This window comes from Schistocerca nitens, chromosome 6 (genome assembly GCF_023898315.1).
Source record: "Schistocerca nitens isolate TAMUIC-IGC-003100 chromosome 6, iqSchNite1.1, whole genome shotgun sequence".
Lineage (NCBI taxonomy): Eukaryota > Metazoa > Arthropoda > Insecta > Orthoptera > Acrididae > Schistocerca > Schistocerca nitens.
In genome coordinates this window covers 543,432,054-543,445,521 of record NC_064619.1, presented here as the reverse complement: position 1 = coordinate 543,445,521, position 13,468 = coordinate 543,432,054, and positions in this window count along the sequence as shown.

Below are 13,468 nucleotides of genomic sequence, written 5' to 3'. Positions count from 1 at the left end.
GTTTAGCCGTAGTGAGTTGGTGCCAAGAATTTGACCAGGGCTGCACAGACCTGAGTGATGCTGCTCGGGAAGTCAAGAACTTACATGATACGATTTTCACCTTTACGGCAAGCTGAAGGATATAAAAGGAACATGTAAGTAAAAGCTCTCTTTATTTCCGTTTTATTGCGATTAGAAGCTGTGATCGCGTGGAATTCAAGTCGTTCTTATCTTTTCGAAGCCGAGGATAAAGTACTGTTCTGTAGGTTCATCATTTATGTATTGTCACACTCGTGAAGATCGTCTCACGTACCCAAAAGGATGTGCTCTCTCAATTAAGGCTGTACTCACATTCAGATGCATTCTTGCTAAGTTACAAAAACGAGACGTCGGTAGTCACTTAAAGTGGACAATGCGCGACGTCTTCTCTTCGTAACGGTGCAATGTTTCCTAGTGTAATGGATGTTATTTCATGTCATACCTGCTTAAAAATAAACTAGATAGAATTATTAAATTTAGAATATCGCGAAGTATATTCAGATTGTAATGTTTTGAAAGGATATACAAATTAAGATCGATTGTACTGACAGAAAGTTTTTTGTTGATTGACATTCATTGTAATGTTCTTGTGGTAGCGTTTCGTCACAGATAACACCGCCGTGTTGACGAAATATTTGGCTGTAATCTTCGCTGTCCTAATATTTTTAAATATCATGTAAAATAAGAACATATTTCTTATGCCTATTGCATCGGTGTTTAACAGTATCTATCTCCTATAATAATGGATATTATTACTTGCTGTGGAGATGGGATAAGTGATTACTACTCGCTATGGAATACGTAAATGACCTCCGTTTTCCCAGAGAGTATGTACTGGTGAAATTCACAACTTTCTTTCTCTATGTATACCCGGAGACATCACACGCATCGCTTTCAGAAGACCACAAAGCCATTCCTCAGTGCCCTTTCTCAACCGAGACACCTGGTAATCATTGTGCGAAAGAGATTAATAATGTGATGTAATGTACTTGCATTACTTTATGTATGATGATAATTGTTTACCACAATTAGAGATGTTGATTAATGTTTATCCTTTCCATCTAAAAATCAGACCTACTTCAATGATTCGAGGAGTGTCGTCATGAATTAAAGCTGTCGTCAAAACATTATGAATGGTGTACCTCTCACACCGCTATATCTGTCGTTACTACTATTTTGTGTGTTAAAGCTCTTTTACAAACTGCGTAATACAGCATTTTTATGTCTATGATCTGTTTACCAATTATGTATTATTTATTATCAGCAGACTTGCACTGTAAGGATGTAAACATAATCCTCCTTTCTCCTTAATCTCTTACACCAACAGTATAACTTCTTTTCACTTCACTTGACTCATTGTTTCTCCTGATAACGAAGCAAGTAATGTGTGTGCATGATGGGAACCTTGCCTCTCACAGATAGCACTCTAGTCAAGCCCCTAAACACAATTGCGTGTTCTGAATGAACCCCCTTTATTTTCCCAGCTGGTCATTAAGGATAATACACAATGGGCAGGGCACAGCTATGAGGAAAGGCACCTTCAACGACTTATTGTTGTACAGGACATGGAGTTTGTAGTCGTTATGAGAGAGATGCAGTCAATATATTATTGTTTGCTGCTTTTAGAATGGAACATTTTTATCAAATAAGTGCATTCAACTTATGAAAAGGGCATTACTCAAGAACAACAAATTTAAGAGAACTTATTCGCTTGGTGGTACAAAGAATCTTAGCTGACCAATCAAGACACGAAACAGGAGCGAATTTTCTATAACGTCAGAGGTGACGTACAAAGAAAGCACACATCCACACACAACAAAGAAAGCACACCCATTTGCTTATCTTTTTCACGGATTTACAACATTAGTAGTTACAGGAGGTCCCAAGATGAGTGGTCAGTATTCAGGGATATAACAGTAACTATCATTCGAAGCAAGAAAGTCTAGTAAACATGGACTCTAAAATGCATACCATAAGAGATGTCAGCTCTTCTTGGTACTCCATACTCTCAAACAGATTGTTCTACTGTAAACTCTTTGGTTTCGATATTTTGAGAGACGGATTATGGACTAAAGCAAGAAAAAAAATCTCCACTAAACATGGACTTTTAACTGCAAACCTTATGAGCTACGAGCACATATTCATCTTCGCTACTTTGAAACATATCACTTCTACTGAACTAGTGCGCATAGCTCTCTATATCAACTTCTCCCAAAATATGAAAAGCAAAGACCTTGCAGTAAGAGTGACTTTTTTACAACATCGAAGATGCGAACTGTTCATAGCTCTTAATGAATGAGTTTTAGTGGCCATGTTTACTCGATATTTTCGCTCCGAATGAACGTTGCTGTCGTGTCCCCAAATACTGACTATTCCTCTTGGGATACCTTGCAAAACAAATTTTCTTCCAGTACAATGCACTACTCAATCGTTTTCGAAATATCGAAGTTCAAAGTATCACGAATCTCATGACTACCATACGAGAGCGCTAATCGTCGAGCAATAATGTTAGCGCAGCTTACTGAAGTGGCGCACCACAAATCTACTAGTACCGCTTTCGGGTCTCATCATTTATTCTTTTTTACTGTCTAAAAAATAAATTAAAAAATGTTCAGCTCATTCTTTGTAGGTGTTGAGTTTTTATGAGCTAGTGGGTATGTGCCTTTCTTTCACTACCATTTCTTTTTACTGTTTCTTAAATATGACGTAAAGTATTCAGTATCTTTGTTAGCAAAAATAAATTTCTCTTGGGGTCTATAAATGGAATCAGTTACTTCGAGAAAGTTGTGCGTCAGAGCTGACATTCAAAGAAGTATATGCCAGTCATGTGATAAGTGTATTATCTTTATACTCCTGCAGAAGTTATCTCTTGCTTTATTACCCCGGTGTGATTTTCCACTGTTATTCAGTGCTAGTTCAAGCGGCCCTCCGACAACATCCATAAATAACATTTGGTTGCTCCTTATTGGCTAGGTAGTCCCAATCATTTCCTTCCATCACACGATGTGTAGTCAGTTCAGTTATCGAGTACTGCATTTCGCCACATAAGGTGCTCCAAAGGAAGAAATTCCAACGAATTTGAGTCAGCGTGACTGCAGTCCTACGACAGGTCTAGATGCGCAAGGGTAACACAGTCAGAAGTCGTCGTTAAAATTGAATGTAGATTAGAATAAAAATTTAGAACGGGTTATGGAGGGTGCTGAAAATAGTACATATATAGGGATGTACAGATTAATCGATCGTAGAGCGAGATGGATGATAAGATAAACATACTCTGCATAAATATCGGAAATCTATCTAATCAAAGAACAGTATAACAGAATGACATGGAAGTTTTCCATATCTTGGCAACCTAATCCGTAATAATGGAAACGTACATGCAGACATCAACAGTACAACTAGGAAACCAGTCATATGTCAATTACACTCTATAAGTATGTCCACAAAACTTCGGCTGCACGTCTCTATCATCCTACAGATGGCGACACACGTGTGTGAGACCTTGTGAAAATTTTCAATAACATCAGCAAAAAAGTTGAATAATGCTTTTCACATCCAATACAGCGTGTTTATAAACCAATATTGGGGTTTTAACGCTTTATAATATTTTTTTACATTAAACTAACAGTTATAAATGATATGTCAAATGAAAGAGCAACTCAAATAGTTTTACCAAGAACCTTATAAATGTTCAATGTGAGCACCATTTGTCATACAGCACACATCAAGTCTATTGCCCAAGCGGGCCAAAATGGGTCCAGTGACAGGGCTTGCTTTGCATGGCCTCCACGTTCACCCGATCTAACGCCACGTGATTTTTTTCCTTTGGGGCTTCATCAAGATCCGTGTGCACGTGCCTCCGCTACCAGCAGATCTCCCTGAATTTAGAAACCGGATTGAAGCAGCTGTTACTACAGTCCCTGAAGACACATTTATCAACGTTTGGGAAGAACTCGGCTATAGACTTGATGTGTGCTGTGTGACAAATGGTGCTCACATTGAACATTTATAAGGTTCTTGGTAAAACTGTTTGAGTTGCTCTTTCATTTGACGTATCATTTAAAACTGTAAGTTTAATGTAATAAATATTATAAAACGTAAAAACCCCGCTATTCATTTATAAACGCCTTGTACTTAAGGTGAACTTATACGACCAGTTATTACACACATCAAAAAAAGTTTCGCATCACCCCAGTTCCCAGAACTCCTGAAGAAAGACGTTCACTGTGGATATTTTATGCAGACACAGTCCCTTTGATTGTTCAGTGATTAAACTAAACCCCCCCAAATATGTAAACAACCATGCATGAGCAGCGCCTATTAGATGGACGGATTCAGACAGCCGATCAGTTCCAGTCATTCCACCAGGAAGAAGGTACACGGCTCGTGTTGCCTGCAGTTCAACCATGCCTACACGGTCATTATCGCAGTTCGATCGCGTCCGTATTGTTGCTTTATGCTAGGAAGAGCTCTCAACAAGGGAAGTAGAGTCCAGGCATCTCGGAGTGAACCAAAGCAATGTTGTTCGGACATGGAGGAGATATAGAGAGAAGCAACTGTCTATGACATGCCTTGATCAGGCCGCCTAACGGCTACTACTGCAGTGGATGACCGCTACCTACGGGTTATGGCTAGGAGGAACCCTGACAGCAACGCCATAAAAGTTGAATAATGCTTTTCGTGCAGCCACAGGACGTCGTGTTACGACTCAAACTGTGCGCAATAGGCTGCATGATGCGCAACTTCACTCCCGACGTCCATGGCGAGGTCCATCTTTGCAACCACGATACCATGCAGCGCGGTACCGATGGGCCCAACAACAAGCCTAATGGACCGCTCATGATTGGTTTCACGTTCTATTCACCGATGAGTGTCGCATATGCCTTCAACCAGACAATCGTCGGAGACGTGTGTGGAGGCAACCGGGTCAGGCTGAACGCCTTAGACACACTGTAAAGCGAATGCAGCAAGGTGGAGGTTCCCTGATGCTTTCGGGTGGCATTATGTGTGCCGACGTACGCCGCTGGTGGTCATGGAAGGCGCCGTAACGGCTGTACGATACGTGAATGGCATCCTCCGATCGATAGTGCAACCACATCGGCAGCAAATTGGCAAGGCATTCGTCTTCATGGACGACAATTCGGGCCCCCATCGTGCACATCTTTTCAATGAGTTCCTTCAGGATAATGACATCGTTCGACCAGAGTGGCCAGCATGTTTTCCAGAGATGAACCCTATCGAACATGCCTGAGATAGATTGCAAAGGGCTGTTTATGGACGACGTGACCCACCAATCACTCTGAGGGACCTACGGTGAAGGGCCGTTGAGGAGTGGGACAATCTGGACCAACAGTCCCTTGATGAAGTTGTGGATAGTATGCTACGATGAATACAGGCATGCATCAATGCAAGAGGACGTGCTACTGGGTGTTAGAGGCAATCTGGACCTCCACCTATGAAGGTCTCCCTGTATGATGGTACAACATGCATTGTGTGCTTTTCATGAGCAATAAAAAGGGCGGAAATGATGTTCACGTTGATCTCTATTCCAATTTTTTGTACAGGTTCCGGAACTCGCGGAACCGAGGTGATGCAAAACTTGTTTTTGGTGTGTATATAATCACATTTCAAATGATGAAGTGCTGAGAAGAAGTTTTCTACGAACGCTGTACAAGATCCTTGCTGAAAGAAGACTGAAGTTTTAGAGGGATGGTCTGCGTGTTAAGGATGGAAGAATCTCTAAATCAGCACTTTGGTGGAACTCAAGGAATAGATGCTGAAGTAGAGGAAGACCTTGTAACACCTTGAAATGATCATCAGTGCATGGAGATCAAATGGGAAGCTGATCACTTAATATGGAAAGTCGACGTAAATACTCGTGTTATTGCCAAACAGGCATTATATGCTGTGTGCTGCTGATACCGCCTTCATTTTGTCAGCCTGGTCCTCTGTTCCTATGGCAGCGTCTGCTGGTGTGTTAAAGGTCTACTTCCCATTTTATATGATATTATGACGGCTAGGTTACATATCCAGTTACTTTTGCGTCCGCAATCCATTTTATATCTCTTTATGACAGATGGGTTGTGCACAATCTTATGATGCCTCAAAAGGGCGAATTGCATTATTGACATTAAATGACTTTCAACCAAGACTGTTTTCATTCTGAAATCACACAAAGAAAGTGGGGAACCGAAGAAAATTTTACTCTAGATTGTCAGACGGGGATAAGAACAACTGTCCTCCGGAGTATAAGTCCAGGTTTTTAATCCCTGCAGCAACCCTCTCTGTCCATCTCAGTAGTGTATCATCATTGTGTCAGGGTCTAGAGTTACAAAGAAACATCAACATATGTACTAGTAAACGAAAACTGAGTACCCAGAAACGTTACCCAAAAAAAAGGTTCAAATGGCTCTGAGCACTATGGGACTCAACTGCTGTGGTCATCAGTCCCCTAGAACTTAGAACTACTTAAACCTAACTAACCTAAGGACATCACACACATCCATGCCCGAGGCAGGATTCGAACCTGCGACCGTAGCAGGCGCACGGTTCCGGACTGCGCGCCTAGAAACGTTACCCATACGTACAATTTTCACATAATAGAAGTGATGGTGTATTTAATACAAGGTTATAGGAAAGCAGGTAAACACCCTGTTCAACGAAATTTCTTGGAGCCAATGTCAACGCAAGCAGTTCGCACTGGAGTATTATCGGTATGGAAGACACGATCTTGACGGTAAGCAAATGGCCATGTAAAGGTGCAATAATATTTTTTAAGGTCCATACGGGAAGTAGTGGATACCAAACTATTTTACGATCAGGAAACCATGATCGGAAATGATTATTTGAGGCATTATCAGATCTCGACTGGACAGTGCATATGAAATTTGAGTTTGTAAGCTGGTTATGTTTCATAACAAGCAATTGTCTGCCACTTGAGCGACTTCGTAAATACATTAAACAATCGTCCGTGATTTGTCCAAGAAGGAGTTTGTCACTGTTTATATATCACACAGCGCAACATGGCATTTGATGTTTGCATAATTTTCACTATTCCTGAAGCATATTTCCGCATGATTTCAGATTTCTTACTCGTTTTTTTTTTCTATTAGTACAGTTTTATCACAAATCAAGAAACTTACTGCCGGCCGAAGTGGCCGAGCGGTTAAAGGCGCTGCAGTCTGGCACCGCGAGGCCGCTACGGTCGCAGGTTCGAATCCTGCCTCGGGCATGGATGTTTGTGATGTCCTTAGGTTAGTTAGGTTTAACTAGTTCTAAGTTCTAGGGGACTAATGACCTCAGCAGTTGAGTCCCATAGTGCTCAGAGCCATTTGAACCATTTTTTTGAAGAAACTTACTTTCCATTTAAACCTAATTCCCACGGAGAGAATACATGGGCTGTTAAATGTTGTTTTCCAATTTCTTAGAAGAGAATTCCGAAAGTGTTCGAATAACTCTAACGTATTCTCTTATTTTTGTGGTAGCTACGTTGTTGCCAAGCAAAGGCCGCACGTTAAATGTTTCGTGAAAAATTACTACTAGTCACTTCTTGGTGGTCAAAACCAAAATTGGGTACCACACAAGAAATGTACATTCAGTACACCGCAAGGGGACGTACGAAAATCTCAAGCCGTGTTGAGGTTCCTAATCCTTAAAAACACTCTTGGAAAAATGTGGGGATTTGAAAGCAGCTGATATATTATTTGGTTAATAATCCGACTACACAAAAATTTCCTGTTTCATATGTGAATCGGACAGTCGAGCCAAAGACAAGCACTGGAAGGTAATCAAATGGCCCGAAAGAATTACCCTCCAATCCGATTCACAGAATATGTTAAATCAACCCATTCTTCAATCGAAGAAGATTTTATTGCCTTCTCTTCAGATCAACTAAAGCGCCTCCAAAAGATGGTGCCTGCTTGGTGTACTTGGAAACAAAATTTCCAAAAGTATCTTATGAGAAACTTCAGGAAGTGATCTTTGTGGGGTCGCAGATCAGAAATTTAATAAAAGACAATTTGTTTGAAAGTCCAATGAATCTAGTAGCCAAATTTTGGCAATATCAAACATCCAAATTTTAAAATCGTGTTTAAAACAATGTCGCAAAGTTTCATGAAATTAAAGTGTAACAGGTGAGTGAAGCTTCATTTTCTACAGTCACAGATTGATTTCTTGTTGATGCAAATAGTGGTGATTTCAGTGCAGGACAATGAGAATGATTCCACCAGGACACCAAATGGCTCTGAGCACTATGGGACTTAACACCTGAGGTCATCAGTCCCCTGAACTACTTAAACCTAACTAACCTCAGGACAGCACACACATCCACGCCCGAGGCAGGATTCGAACCTGCGACCGTAGCAGCATCGCGCTTCCGGACTAAAGCGCCTAGAACCGCTCGGTCACAACGGCTCCAGGACATCAAGGAGACAAAAAAGTGATATCAGGGAAGGTGAAATACAGACGTGATGGCCGACTACTCTTTTATGATAAAGAGAGATGACACTGGTGAAGGAGGACTAGGATGGCAAAGAAGTTTCCCCCGATATCAGAAAGAACTTGATGCAGTAAAATCAGAGAAGGCAGATTGAATTGTTATGCTTGTCTTGTGTCTTTGTTTATAATTACTAGCTTTTTAAGTTAACATATAGCATTGTCTACTCTAATGCAGTGTAAGATGATTCTAGAAAAGGATACAAAATAAATAATTAATAAAATGCTTGTTAGAAGAAAAATTTGACTTCAGCTAAAGCCTTAGACGTAATTCGTACAAAAATCTCACGAGATACCGGAAAACCAAAATCAGATTTTAAATTTAAAGAAAAATACTTTAAAATCACCTTACAGTCAAAAACATCATTCCAAAAGTTTGAAGATGCACCATTGGGTAATGAATGATTGTCTCACATACAGTACTACCCATTACAGGGACCTGCAAACATTCCTTTAATTACACTTTGTAGCAAGTTGTGGCGCCCGAAAGCCGAACGAATGCTGAGAGAAGAGTTTTTCAAGAGGCTTCGTACTAATCGTAAGTAATTTCTATTGGTCATTGTTTGGTTTCTACGTTTCCAGAACAAGGCGGGTAACTGCCTCTACTCACCTTTGCAACAGTCCTGCGAAACTATAACATTTGCATGCTTCAGTCAATAGGAAGCTTTCACGGTTTAGAAGCCACGAGATGCTCCTAGTTTGAACTTGATTCCACCATTCTGTTTTCTGTTCTGATGCAGGACAGATTTCTGCTGCATTTAGAGGAACACTGGCTTTGTCTGAATGGTGCGAGCTGCACAGGAGTTTCTGAAGCGGTGAAGAAATCGGGTCAGTTCATTCCAATTACTTGCGGTGAATGTTAAGAAACTTGTTAGATGTTTAGGGAGTGCATTCTAAATGTGGGCACACTTTACTCGATACTACACCGCCCTCAGGCAATAACTGTGCGAACGGCGAAATAGAACCTCGTAGGTTGTTTAGTTTCGGTCAAATAGAAGCTGATTACTTTTATTTATTTTTTATTCTAATGTTTGATGCGGCCCGCCACTAATTCCTCTATTACGCTAGCTTCTTCATGTCAGAGTAGGAGTTCCATCTTACGTCCTCAATTGCTTGTTGGATGTATTCCAATCTCTTATTTCCTCTACAGACTTTATCCACTACAGTTCTTTCTAATACCACGGAGGTTAATGCCTCATGTCTTAACACATGCATCACCCTGTCCCTTCTCCTAGCCAGTGTTTACCGTATCTTCCATTCTTACCCGCTTCATTCCTTGTCTCATCAGTCCACCTATTTTTCAACTTTCTTCTTTATTACAGCATCTAAAACACTTCGATTCTCCTCTTTTTCCCACTGCATATGACCCATTACCATATAATGCTGTCCTCCACACGCACGTTCTCAAAAACGTCTTGCTGAAATTGAGGCCAGGGTACCCTCTGTGCCTTTGCTAGTCAACTTTTCATGTCGTCCTTGCTTCGTCCGCCAAGGGATATTTTGCTTCCAAGGTACCAGGTTTCCTTAACTTCGATAAATCGTGACACCCAATTTTGAAGTTAAGATTTTCGTTCTTCTCATTTCTGCTACTTCCGATTACTTTTTCCTGTTTCCGGTTTATTCTTACTCATGAGACGGTTCATTCTATTCAACAGCCACTGTAATACGAGGGGCGTTCAGAAAGTAAGTTCCGATCGGTCGCGAAATGGAAACGACTATGAAAATCCGATAAAACTTTGCACAGATGTGTTGGGTAGTGTCTCTAGTATAACCCCAGTTAGCATCACGTCGCTCTTCTCATTTCTGAGCTCGCAGTGAGTGCGTAAAGATGTCTAGAAAATAGTGTCTGCCGCCAAGTACGAGGGCCTGGTGAGAAATTTCGCCTGAAGCTATGCAGCTAACATTACATAACTGTCGTGCTGTTTCTTCTTCAAGACAATTCTCAGCCGCATTCTGCAGGGGCAATGAAGATGCTCCTGCATCGTTTTCAAATGGAAATGTGAGATTACCCACAATACAGTCCGCAATTGTCTCCCCCTGAGTTTCATCTCTGGTCACATGAACCGCTGTCTTTGAAGACAACATTTTGACACAGACAACGAGGTGTAGGCCAGCGTGGAGAATTGGCGGAAAGCACTGGCGGCTGCCTTCTATGATGAGGCTATTGAAAAGTTGGTACAACGCTATGACAAAAGTCTAAGTCAGAACGGCGACTACGTAGAGAAGTAGCTGAAAGGTGTAGCTAATTGTTACAAGTAAAACATTTCTGATGTTACTGTGGTTTCAATTTGGCAATCAATCGGAGCTTACTTTCTGAACAGGCCTCGTACTTCTTCACTTTCGCTGAGGATAGCAATGTCGTCAGCGAATTTTATCATTGACATCCTTTCACCCTTATCCTTTCTTTTATTTCTGTCGTTGCTTCTTCTGTGTATAAATTGAACAGTGGGGATGAAACACTGCATCCCTGTCTTATACCATCCGTAACAGAACCATCGCGTTCTATGGCTTCCAGTCTCATTCTTCGCTCTTTGTCCTTGCACAATTTGTATATTACGCGTCTTTCCCTATAGCTTACCCCTATTTTTCTCAGGATTTCGGACATCTTGCACCATTGTACATTGCAGAATGCTTTTTCGACATCGACAAATCCTAGGACGTATTTTGATTTTTCTTCATTTTCACCGCAATATCAGAACTGTCTCTCTGATGCCTTTGCCTTTCCTAAAGCCACAGTGATCGTCGCCTAACAGATCGTCCGTTTTCTTTTTCATTCTTCAGTATATTGTTCCTGTCAGCAACATGGATGAATGACCTGTTAAGCTGATTGTGCTATATATCTCGCACTTGTCTGCCCATGCTGTTTTCAGCTATGTGGATAATATTTTCCGAAACACCGATGGTATGTGGCAGGTCTCTTACATACCATACACCAAATTCAATGGTCGTTTGGTTGCCCCTTCCCGTACTGATTTTAGAAAATGCAATGGAATGTTGTCTATCCTATTTGCCTTGCACTTTATCTGATCGCAAGTCTTTCGAAGCCCTTTCTCAATTATGACTCTAAAATTGGATTCCCTATGTCTTCTACATAGACTCTAATTTCCTCTTCTACTCATCATCGGACAAGTCATCCTTCTCCTAGAGGCCTTCAGTGTGCACTTTCCTCCTACCCGTTCTCTCTTCTAAGTTTAGCAGCGGATTCCCTGTTGCACGCTTAATGTTATCGCCCTTGCTTTTACTTTCTCTGACGGTTGTTTTGACCTGTTTATATTATGTATCCGAAAATCATTTCTCTTTAGCAGCTGTGGAATTCTTGCAATTCCTATTTATTTCATTCCCAGGGGATTTATAGTGCTGTATTCCTGTCTTTTCCCCGAATTCCTTATACTTCCTTTTTTCGTCGATCAACTGAAGTATTTCTTCTGTTACCCAAGGTTTCTTCTCAGTCGCCTACCTTCTGTCTACGTTCTCTCCCTTTCAATTGAACTGCCTACTCTTATATCCCTTATCGCAGTATCTACATCCTTAGCGAACTTGAAACGCATCTCCTTATTCCTCAGTATTTAGTATCCCACTTCCTTCCGCACTAACTCTTCCGGGCGATTCTCTCAAACTACAGTCCACTCTGAAACATCCCCTTAGAAAAAATTGTTGAATTACTGTGCTGGTAAACCCCTCACGTTATTTGATTTTCGGAGTAAAACTGAACGTACTCAGACATTTCTCTCTTTACTTATTCTGATCATCACTAAACTGACACGCAATATTTTTAGCGCAACGCAATCTGACTTTCAATAATCCCTACAAAAGAATAGCCCGGACCAGCCACAGACTTCACACAGCACAGTCAGTGATAATTTTCTACTTGGCGTTACCAACATAAAAACTTTAACAGCCTACTTACAACTCTACACATTTACTAAGTTGTGGCCTGAGTCTATATCTTCTCCTGAGTACGCTTTACGATCCAATATCTGATTGTGGAACGTGTCTGACCATGCTCTAGTCCATCTGTAAACTTTCCGTGTCTCCAGGTCTTTTCCAAGTATACCTCTCCTTCTATGATTCTTGAACAGAGTATTCACTATTACAATCGGAAGTTTATTGCAGAACTCAGTTAGTTTTACTCCTCTCTCGTTCTTGCTACCAAGCTCACATTTTCCTGTAAGCCCTTTTTTCTTGTCCCTCCCCTACAACAGCGTTCCAGTTTCCCATGATTAACGAATTTTGTCTTCCTTTTCATTCTAGATTGCCCGTCCAATATCCTCATATACTTCTTCTTCTGCCTGCGACGTTGGTACGTATTCTTGAACTATCGTTGTCGGCGTTGATTCGCTGTCGATTCTGATGAAACAGCCTGATCACTGCACTGTTCACAGTAACCCACTCTCTACAACATAACGAATTCCTCGTATTATTTTCTGCTGCTGTTGATATTACCCTATATTCTTCTGATCAGAAATCCTTACCTTCTTCTCATTTCACATCTCTGGCCCCTCTACATCTAGATCGAATATTTGCATTTCCCTTTTCAGATTTCCTAGCTTTCCTTACAGAGAGCGGCCAGCCCTCTAACCAAACACGCTGAGCTACCGTGCCAGGGCCTCTAGACCTGCAGACAAGTTATCATAGCGACGAAAATTCTTCTCTCAGTCCGTGGTGCTGTAAATTCGAAGTTGTCGTCCTGACCTGTATTACAAAAAGTACGTTCATTTCCTCAGGGCATTTGCTTTGCTTATGTATACACATTAGTATGATTCGCATCCCTTGGGCATTTGTATTTTCCTTCAACTATTAATTTGCAACTTTATTTGCTGGCTCTACTATGCTACGTTATTTCCGACCAAACAGTCTTTCAGAGTTCTTATTGACATCCTTCACAGAGTTTAGTGTCCACCATAAACAATAAGTAAAATATCTTTAGTGCAGTGGTACGGGTTTCATGCACTTTGAA